Source organism: Vigna angularis, chromosome 3, assembly GCF_016808095.1.
Source record: "Vigna angularis cultivar LongXiaoDou No.4 chromosome 3, ASM1680809v1, whole genome shotgun sequence".
In the NCBI taxonomy this organism is placed as follows: Eukaryota; Viridiplantae; Streptophyta; class Magnoliopsida; order Fabales; family Fabaceae; genus Vigna; species Vigna angularis.
In genome coordinates, this window is record NC_068972.1 from 27,503,875 (window position 1) to 27,515,232 (window position 11,358).

Genomic DNA, 11,358 nt, shown 5'->3' on the forward strand with positions numbered 1-11,358 from the left:
TTAAATCCTCTCTTTTATTTAGTTTTAGTATTTATCTATATTTTGAGCTACATTACGTAAATAATACTCTAATCCCTTGTTTTTTTTTATCTATTTCGTTGTTAGGAAGATCCTCCATTACATTGAAGAGCCTCGGTGATCTAGGAAGTCATTGATTTAAAAGTCATTTTCGCTTAAGCGAGAATAATTTAGCTTAAGCGAGAATGACTATCTTCTCCAAGAAGTTTATTCTCGCTTAAGCGAGAATAATTTAGCTTAAGCGAGAATTCGGGCAGTATATATACTCACGAGGCAGAAAGAAAACAGGGTCTTTGGTTCTTTGGAGGCGCGATTTCACGTCTAGAGCTCATGGAGGGCGCGAGGAGCTTGTGGGAACATCTCCTCCTCTTCCTTTGGGTCTCCTTCTTCTTCCATCTTCCATGTTTGTAAGCTTTAGGGTTCTCCATGGAAATGGAGAACCAGATTAATCTTGTTAGGGTTAGATGTAGCCTATGAACTCTTGTGTAATGAATGATTGTTTCGTATTTATAAATGTCTTTTCTATCTATTACTAGTATTCTTGTTTCCGATCTTAAAGCTTGCATGTAATGGGGACGTTCATGACTTGATTTTGAGGTTTCATTGAGCCAGGGATGGGATATGAAATCTTGAACTGAAACAAGAGTCCTTGTGGCTCATTGAGCCAAGGATGGGATATGATTCACATGTTGTCTTAGATCCTAGTTCTTAATGCGGGTTTGCTTGTTAGATTGTCCAAGGGATTGGAGTTTGATAAGGAAAACCTAGGCTCTTTCACCTAAGGGATTAGGGCTAGAGTGTTTTAGTGGATTGACTTTAGTAAATTGATAGAGAGGAGATGAAATTGGTTATACACAAGAGTGCATTGGTGAAAACTAACCTTAACAATGTCATTTCATACCATTTCTAGTCTTTTCCATTTCCAAGTGCCTTCAATACCAAAGTCCAACCTTGTAATTACTTGTGAATTTATCTTTTTGCACATATTCTTAAATGATGAGTTGTTCTTGAGTCTAGATGAGTTGTTAATCGCAAATTTTCTAGTATTACGAGTCTCTTGGAAAAACGATACCTGGTCTTACCACGGTTTATTACTTGAACGATTTGGTGCACTTGCCAAAGAGATTAACAAGTTTTTGGCGCCGTTGCCGGGGACTCGTGTCAATACTAGACTTTTGTGAGATTTCTAACTTATGTAGACTTGATTTTTTATATAGAATTAACTCTTTTGTTGTAAATAGATTTTCACTTTTATTTGGGCTAGTTTGTGGCTTTAGCCTAGTTGTGTCTAAGTGTATGCAGGGAGATTTTCACATAAGGAGGACTACAGCCTCCAAAGCATCATGTACACCCTGATGGTGAAGGAACTATAGGACATAAGAAGACAACTAGCTTGAGCATCACAAACTGTCCCAAATTCTCCCTTTCTTGTGTATGCTCCAAGTACTAAGTGAAAGTAGAAGAAGAAAGGGAGAAACAAAAGAGAAAGACTAGTCACCACCACTATTTGATGAGTATTTAAAGATGTCAAGGTAGTGGAAGGGCTACAATGAAGATTCTTATGCTATAGAGTTGATTTGGTGACTAGAAAGTGATTTAAGAAAAGTTGGTGAAAGGAGCACACCAACAACAACATCTGCATTTCATTGGTTTCACCCGTCAAGCTAATGACATTAAACAAGCGCTTTTGGGAGGCAACCCAATTTTCTTACCCTTTTTACTTGTGTTTGTGTTGTTTTAGTGTCATGTGCTTGTATGTGTTTCAATTTCAATTAGTGACTTGTGTTATGCATGTTTGTATTTTATTGCATGTTTGTGATTTTTGAGTTGTAATGTTGTTTTTGTGGTTTGTATAAGTATATTATGTTATTTGTAGCTTGGTTTGTGTGTAAATGCATTGAATGAATGTATGGAACCAAAAATCACAGATTGAATGGCCAATCTCGCAAGAATCTGCATTATTTTCGCCTAGGCTAAACTTTCTCGCCTGGGCGAGATATGCAGAAAACTGAAAAAATAAGTTTTGCTGATATTTTAGCTTAGGTGAAACCTAACTCGCTTGGGTGAGAAGCGAATTGCAAATTCAAGCGCTATCTGAAATATTTTCGCTTAAGCTAAAACTAAGTCGCTTGGGCGAGATTTAGGCTGAAAGTTGGGGTGCCACTGGAACATTTTTTCTTAAGCTAAAACTTTCTAGCCTGGGCGAAAAATTCTTTTGTATATTTAGCTTAAGATAAAAAGTTTTAGCTTAAGCGAAAAACTGATATGACGCCCAACACCTTAAAAACTGGTTCTGCACCTAATTTTTTTTTTTGATTCTGAGCTTTCCTTTTCTTTGCGCTCTTTCACACATTCCTTTTAGTGTGCTTTTGGACCTTTCTATTCAGTTGTTGACCATGGAATACTAATTTCACTTTGAGCTCACTTTGTGCAAGATAACATCTTTCTTAGAACTTTAAAAGGTGTCAAAACCACCAGTGGTCATCCTTTGAGGCATGCATGAGCTGAGCAATGTATCGCTTGAAGATTTTGCTGCTCGTGTAGCATGGCCTGGGAGCCAAGCCCCTACTGATGGGGAAGGTGGAGCAGTTGCGGAGTATAAGCTACTAGAGGAGGAAGATGTTACATATGAAAAGTGAAGCTAGTGTTCTACACTGTTGGAGCTGCAAAGAGTCCATTTTGATCAGTTTTTCAGTTTTAATTTCCATTTCTTATTTACTTTCAGTTTTTGTGTTTTTGATTTCTTTTTGACTTGCCTAGTGGATAGTTCTTTTGCAATTGGTTTGGTGATTCGAGTGAATCATATGTTATGCTTGAATTGAAAACAAATCTTTTGTGCTTGCTCTTTATCTATGAAAATTTCTTTGAAAACTTAATTGAGATTATATGGTTAAGTTGTTGAATAGAGGTTGTGGTTGCTTGTATATGTTTAGATGGATGCTTGGTTTTAATTGTGATCAATATTCTTGGCATGATGTTTATCAAACTTTGGAACCCTGAGTAAACCTATGAGATGTTGTGCCCAGAGTTTATTGTTGAGTGCTATCACTTTGAAATCACAGTTGATTTTGCTTGTTACAAATGATCAATTCTTCAACCTCTTCTACATTTTTGAGCCTAAAAGCCAATGCAAAACACTTGAACCTTGAAGAAAAACTTTCTCACCCTTAGAACCTTAAGCTTATTGAAAAATCCTTAACCTCTTTACCTTGAGTTGAGATGAAGATATATGTTAGGATGAGGAGAATGGTTTAAGTTTGGGGGAGTTTTTGAAATAAGGGAGCATTGAGAAAATAGCAAAATGAGTCAAAAAGAAAGAAAAAGAAGAAAGAAGAAGAAGAGAAAGAAAAATGAATTCATTGAAAAAGAATTGGGAAATAAGTTGAGAAGTGGTTTATCCAATTGTGAAGCAAAGAGAGAGACTAATGCTATATCATGAAGTAAATTGTTTTATCTCTTAGCTCAAGGTGCTTTGTTGTCCAGAAAAAACTAATTTTTCTTCTTAGCCCAGCCACATTACAAGCCTTAAAAAGTCCTTGCGATGCTAACTTGCTTGTGAATGTGTTTGATATTGTGAAACGAACGACAAATTTAATTTGTATAACACTATGATAGTTGAGAGTTAGACACACATCCTTATACACCATTGTGCTTGAGTGAAACACTTTCCTTGGTGAAGGATGGTTCCATGCATTTAATGAAAACATCTTGCCACGTTTGTTGATCTATCAATTACATCTATCTTGTGATTTTAAATTGTGAGCACCATGATTGAAGTTTAGCTTGCTAAGGCCATTTTATCTTTTCAATGTAATTTCCGAGTTGAGCAAGCATGATTGATTTTGTTTATTTGATTGAAATTGTGCTTGAGTTGCTAGACTGTCGTGATTGAATCGTTTACTATGTGAAGTACTTTTGCTTGAGGACAAGCAAAGTTGTAAGTTTGGGGGAGTTTGATAATGCTAATTCTTACCATTGTCTAAGCATCATTTTAGTAGCAAAATCAACTCCTCTTTAGCTTATTACTTGCTTAAATCCTCTCTTTTATTTAGTTTTAGTATTTATCTATATTTTGAGCTACATTACGTAAATAATACTCTAATCCCTTATTTTTTTTTTATCTATTTCGATGTTAGGAAGATCCTCCATTACATTGAAGAGACTCGGTGATCCAGGAAGTCATTGATTTAAAAGTCATTTTCGCTTAAGCGAGAATAATTTAGCTTAAGCGAGAATTCGGGCAGTATATATACTCACGAGGCAGAAAGAAAAAAATGTCTTTGGTTCTTTGGAGGCGCGATTTCACGTCTGGAGCTCATGGAGGGCGCGAGGAGCTTGTGGGAACATCTCCTCCTCTTCCTTTGGGTCTCCTTCTTCTTCCATCTTCCATGTTTGTAAGCTTTAGGGTTCTCCATGGAAATGGAGAACCAGATTCATCTTGTTAGGGTTAGATGTAGCCTATGAACTCTTGTGTAATGAATGATTGTTTCGTATTTACAAATGCCTTTTCTATCTATTACTAGTATTCTTGTTTCCGATCTTAAAGCTTGCATGTAATGGGGACGTTTATGACTTGATTTTGGGGTTTCATTGAGCCAGGGATGGGATATGAAATCTTGAACTGAAACAAGAGTCCTTGTGGGTCATTGAGCCAGAGATGGGATATGATTCACATGTTGTCTTAGATCCTAGTTCTTAATGTGGGTTTGCTTGTTAGATTGTCCAAGGGATTGGAGTTTGATAAGGAAAACCTAGGCTTTTTCACCTAAGGGATTAGGGCTAGAGTGTTTTAGTGGATTGGCTTTAGTAAATTGATAGAGAGGAGATGAAATTGGTTATACACAAGAGTGCATTGGTGAAAACTAACCTTAACAATGTCATTTCATACCATTTCTAGTCTTTTCCATTTCCAAGTGCATGACCCAGTAATTCCTCCATGCCTTGCTTAAAAGATGATATCTCTTGCTTTCCTTTATTTACCTTGGATTGTGGAAAGTATTTGTTTAAGAACTTTGTGACTACATCTTCCTACTCTGTAAAGCTCCCTTCTGGAAAAGAATTCAACCAAAGCTTAGCGTTGCCTCCCAATGAGAAGTGAAACAGGCTAAGTTTGATTGCCTCGTCAGGCACCCCATTTATCTTCACTATATTGCAAATCTCATTAAATGTAGTGAGGTGCTCATATGGGCTTTCATGCGACAACCCATTGAATCGGTTACTCTTCACTAGTTGGATTAATGCTGGTTTTACCTCCATGTTAGCTGCATTGACTCTTGGTCTTGCTATGCTATTGAAATGCTGAGGTCCAACCACATTAGTATAATCAGCAAGAGTTTGTCTGATATTATTATTCTCCATGTGGTGAAGGTTGTAAAAGGATATCCGGAGGAGGAAAAAGTTCTCTGGATGTACGGATTCTTCTCCTCCGTCTACTTTCGTCTAAACCTTCAAGAAGAGGTTCCGAAGTTTTCTTGCTTCTAGTTCCAATTGCCTCCTGCATACACAAGAAAACAAATCCCTAGAAAAAATTGTTAGCACAAAAAGATATAGAAGAAATAATATGAGAGATAAGAAGATAGAATAAAAAAACAGAAAAATAAAAACAGAAAATAAAATAAAATAAAATAAAAACCGAAAAACAGAAAATAAAATAAAATAAAATAAAATAAAATAATAACCGAAAATAAAATAAAATAAAATAAAATAAAATAATAACTGAAAAATAAAAACAGAAAATAAAAACAGAAAAATAAAAACAGAAATTCAAATTTCAAAATTCAAAATTCAAGTCAAAGATAATCAATAATCACACAAATGAACTAGTTAAACCACGAGTCCCCGACAACGGCGCCAAAAACTTGATGACAAATTTATGAACACCGAAAAACGGCGCCAAAAACTTGTTTAACCCTCGGCAAGTGTGACTGAATCGTATCAAGTAATAAACTCGGTAAGACCAAGTATCGTTCTCCCAAAGGACTCACGGCCTAGTTAGTTATATTATTTGTTGATTATTTAAGACTTGTGAATAAATTCTTGAGGTTTCAAATGCAAAAGACAATAAGTAAACATGTATGCATGAGTTTTGATCAATGGAAAAGAGGAACACAAACACTTGAATGAATTAGATGGATGAGTATGTTGTTGGGGTAACCAATTTCATCTTATCCACTCTCATATACTTTTAGGAATTCATCATTCTTTTCATCAATGTTAATGTCACTCTCTAAATCACCTTGCAAGAAAGCCTATCCTTAATTACAAGTTCATACAATTCCTAACATCCCTAATAATTAATTCTGAAGCACAAAAGCTTAAAGGCAACCAACCTCATATCCCTATGTCTAGGCGATATTACTTTTGGGAGAAATTTCCCAGATCTAGATTTTACCGTATGTGTCTGTCAGCACCCAATTTCGTCCGGATTGACTATAATAGGTTTATTTTATTTTCATCTTATTTTATGTTATTTTCTTTCATTTTTATTTTTAGTTTATATTTTAATTTTACTTTTTATTTATTTATTTATTTATTTTATTTTATTTTTTATTTTATATATATATATATATATATATATATATATATATATATATATATTAGCTATTTCATTGTAAGAAAACAAAAAAAAAAGGAAAAAGGAAAAAAAAAGAGCAAACCCAAGGTCAACCCCTTCTTGTAGCATAAAACAGCAGTAAACAGTGTTTCAGACAAAAAACAGCATATACATTTACAATGCTAGCAACTAAAGGCAGAGACTCTTCTTCCTATAATTCCCTACTTACGACTGCAAGTATACATCAAAGAAGAATGATTTTTTTTGAAAGCAAGCTTCTGCCAACTGATAACCGATACAGTGAACATGAAGAGAAGAAAAAAAACAAAAGGAAAATCCCACGCCAGAAGATATCCCAGAGCTCGCAGGATGCAGGGGAGAGAGGAGTTTGGATTGTTTTTTGAAAAGGGTTTTCATCACGGTCATAAGGGGAGGAGGGGAGATCACGAAAAAACACTGAGCCTTAGTACAGGAGCTAAAAAATAACTTTCATTTTCTTTCAACTCCGTCCTGGTATCCTCGTTGCCATCTGGTAACCCTTGTTCACGTTCACTATAATTTTCTGGCACCTGCAACAACATTGGGAAGGAAGGGGAAATTGAATCCAGTAAAGAAAAGGAGACTAAAACAAAAAGGAAAGTTTTATCTTCTCTTGAAGCGGCGAAGGTAAGTCTTCATACATCCAAGCTCTTTGGTCATGCTCGTTTATATGCTCTATATATGTTTGCCTTATGCCTGCTGAAAGATGAATGAAATTGTGTTCAATCAATGCATACAGTTGTGTTTGCTTTCCTCTGTTAATCAAAACTGCACACAATATGTAGTTTCAACAAAATTCATCAAATACAAATGATAATAGAAGATGGGTATACACTCCCTCAACGTTTCTATGCTATAAACATCCATCAGATTAATTCCAAAAATGGCCACCACTACTCACACTCGTACTCATACTCAGTCGAACACAACAGACACCCACCGTTCCCAATCCACTAATCAATAAATGAGTAAATAAAAAATGAGAAAAACGAGGGAAGAATGCGTCGGTCCGGTGGTGATGCTGGAGAGGAAAGAACCCTTGAAAGAGAAATAGGAGAGCCCATCGCGGCAGCCTCGGTGGCGGCAGTTTCCGCCTCTGTGATGGCGGCAACTATGGACAGAGAAGGGAGAGAACTTCCCGCGCGCGACGAGCGACAGAGGAGGAGAGATTTCGCCTCGACTGGCGGCGACTCCGGTGGCTCGCGGCTGCCAGTCGGATGGAGGTTGGGCGTGCGGCGGTGGCTAGAAGCAGTGACGCAGTGGCTGCCGTTTGGTGTCGGACGTACCTGCTGTCGCCGGCGATTTCAAAACTGGTGGAAGGCGGTGGCGTGGAGGCCGGTTTCTAGCTGGGAGCGGCGGTGAACCTCCGGGAGGGGAAAGGGATCTTGGGTCTGAGAATTGAGTATGAGTGTTGGGAATGAAGGGGGAAATGCTGAAACCCCTAGGGATTTCTGAACAAAAAAACATTGGGCCAAACCCTAAAACAAAAAATAGATATATTTTTCCTTGCACCCCCTGCTTTCCTTTTCACACTCCTCTCTGCTTGGGTTTAGGCCCAGTCCGTTATTGGAAAGAAAGATGGTTTAGACACCACTTGCAACTCCACTCACACCCCCATTTCGTTCGGGCTTAAGCCCACTCTATTTTTGCGAACAAAAAAACAAAGAAAAATTGGGCCTAGGCACACATTTCACACCCCCTATTATTTATTTATTTATTTGCTTTGTATTTATTTCATTTATTTTGTTCCCTTATTTTTCTTATTTCATTTGTTTTTTATTAATTTTTTTATTTTATTTATTTATTCTAAATATCTATTTATTTTAAAATATATATTTAATATTACATAAAAAAATAAAATTTACAAAAGATATGTTTTGAAGGTCAAGCACACGTGTGACCGCTCGCATCGTCCTTGTGCTAAAAAACCTTTTCTTCTTTTTTAAATAAAATTACAAAAAATACGTTTTGAAGGTTAATCACACGTGTGACCACTCGCGTCGTCCTTGTGCTAAAAAACCTTTTCTTCTTTTTAAATAAAATTACAAAAAATACGTTTTGAAGGTTAAGCACACGTGTAACCGCTCGCGTCGTCCTTGTGCTAAAAAAACTTTTCTTCTTTTTTAAATAAAATCGCAAAAAATACGTTAAAGGTTAAGCACACGTGTGACCACTCGCGTCGTCCTTGTGCCAAAAACCTTTTCTTCTTTCTTAAATAAAATTACAAAAAATACGTTTTGAAGGTTAAACACACGTGTGACCGCTCGCGTCGTCCTTATGCTAAAACCTTTTCTTCTTTCTTAAATAAAATTATAAAAATATGTTTTAAAGGTCGAACACTCGTGAGATCGTCCGCATCGTCCTAGTGTTCGATACCTTTCTCTCTTATTTACATAAATTTAAATATCATTCTAAAGGTATGAATACTCGTGTGACCGTCCGCGTCGGCCTAGTATTCGTTACTTTCTCTTTCTCGAAAATATCAAAAAATATATAAAATCTTCAAAAATTAAAAAAAAAACATCTGGCTTTTTCAAACAACAAACAGTCTTTCAGCCAAAACTACGTGATCCTTGATTCTCCATCAAGAGTGGAGATACGTAGGAGCAAGGCTAGTCCTTGTCAGGTTCACTTCCCAAAAATCCAAAATCATTTCCAAACAAAATTCTCAAACAATTTCCTAAACAAACTTTCCAAATAGTTTCCAAAAGAACTACGTAACCCTGATTTCTCATTTTGAATGAGAATACGTAGGAGCAAGGTCAATCCTTGTCGGGCTCAAAAAACAAAAAAATATATTTTGTTTCTTTAGAGTTTTATTTTAAGGGATAGTTAAACATTTTGAAAACCATATCACATTCGCGTATTTAATTAAAGGTACTGCCTCAAGGCAGGCGTTGTAGGGTGCTAATATCTTCCCTACACGTAACCGACTTCTGAACCCAGAATCTGGTTTTCGTGGACCGTGTCTTATCGTTTTATGGTTTTTCCGTAGTTTTCCAGAATAAACTATGGTGGCGACTCCAAATCTCTTTTTCTTTTTTGGATCGTCCTCCCGTCGCGATTTCGGTTGCGACAGTGTCCATATCACTAAAATCAATAATCATGACATCGAATGAGTTAAACAATGCATGCTTTGAGCAAAGAGGAAAAACCCTAACTAATGATGAAAGAAAGCATGTATCTCAAATAAGATGTTTAAACACAAATTCCATATATGAGAGTTTCACAAGATTACATTGATTCCCCAACAACAAGAAGAGTTTAGTTCACCATATTCATGGTGAAACTAGATGAACAATAATGAAAGAATGGAAGAGATAGAAAAACCCTAGAAAGAAAAGAGGAGAGCCGTCACCATCTCCAATTCTACCCCAAGGGGTGAAAAGTGTGTTTTGCGTCTTCTCCACCCAAAGATACAAACCCTAGAAAGTCCTAAAGCTTATATACTATTCGTAATATTACAGAAAAGTGGGCCTAAGCCCAAAATACCACCGCTCAGCAGTACTAGTGCAAAGTCCAATCTCCCTTCAGCTGCACTTTCACCCCTCAGCGGAGCCAACGTGTGTTCCTGAGTGCCGCTCAGCAGTAAACTAGCGCTGAGCGGTACTTACAGTTTTTCTTCTTTTGCACTTTTTGAGTTCTTTTCTGATTCCATCTCTATCCTTCTTCACTTCTTTCATCAAATTTACCTAAAAACCTGCATAAAACACTGAAATCAAGCATAAACCTGTCAAACTCTCTTATTTCTAAAAATATGAACAAAAGAATGATTCTAAGCTAGTTTCTAAGTGTTAAAGATTGCTTTTAGTATCAATTTTAAGCATGAAAATAACAGTTTTTCAACTGCTATCAGTCGTTCAGTGGGATGATTAAACAAAGCGATGGAAACAGGTGCGGATAAATGAAACGAATGTCAATATCCGTAACTGTGTGCAACGAATATCAAGATGTGTGAACGGATATGGGGATCCGTTGAAGAGTGAATTGACGATGTGTTTCAGTGTTTTAATTATTAGTTATTTTTATACTTTTGTATTTATATATTTTTATTTATTTTTATTGGTTAATACTTTTAATATTGTGCAACGGATGTTAGCATGCGTTGGGAACGAATGTGGGAAATCGGACGGACGTCGACATCTGTTAATGAAATGGTGTCTTTCTGCGTGTGGCGTAGCAATGGTGTCTTTCTGTGAAAAATCTGAAACGGAAACTCCACTTTTTGGCTTCACTTTGTTCTTTTTGCTTGAGAGGTTAAAGGGAATGTTCCTTCTCACCAGTAATATACATGTCCAGTCCATTTCATTTCAAATTCACTATCTTTCTCACATTTTTCACTTTCTTCTTCTGCACATCCACATTCATGAAAATTATTAAACATAATTTAACTCAATGCTAAATTCTTAATATGAAAACAACAAATGGATCACATATCTCAAAATAAAATTTTGAAAAACGCATTATCGATACAAAATGAAATAATCCAAACAGAATAATTTTTCATTTGCTCAACACTTCTTAAACAAAGAAAAATAAGAGATGACCTTTGTCCAAAGTTCCGAGAAAAGTTTCTTCTATCATTGCCCTCACACGTTTCGTTAACACGTGTGATGTGGAACGCAGCAAAAAGTTATCGTGTGAAAATAGTGAAGATAAGATAAAACAGATAAAAACAAATTAAATTAAATTTGCTTACAATTATATTTATATTTTGATATGTGAAATTTGGTATGATATGATGAAAG

The 11,358-nt window shown here is 36.1% G+C and overlaps 1 long non-coding RNA gene across 1 annotated transcript; it reads right to left on the reverse strand.

Annotated features, from left to right (window-relative positions):
* Positions 1–6,665: 6,665 nt before the first annotated feature.
* Positions 6,666–8,220, reverse strand: LOC128195716 (uncharacterized). The gene is made up of 2 exons (XR_008247515.1): positions 7,252–8,220; positions 6,666–7,140 (listed from the first exon to the last, which is right to left on the reverse strand). It is a non-coding gene; the product is annotated as an uncharacterized LOC128195716 (long non-coding RNA).
* Between the last annotated feature and the right edge of the window lie 3,138 nt (positions 8,221–11,358).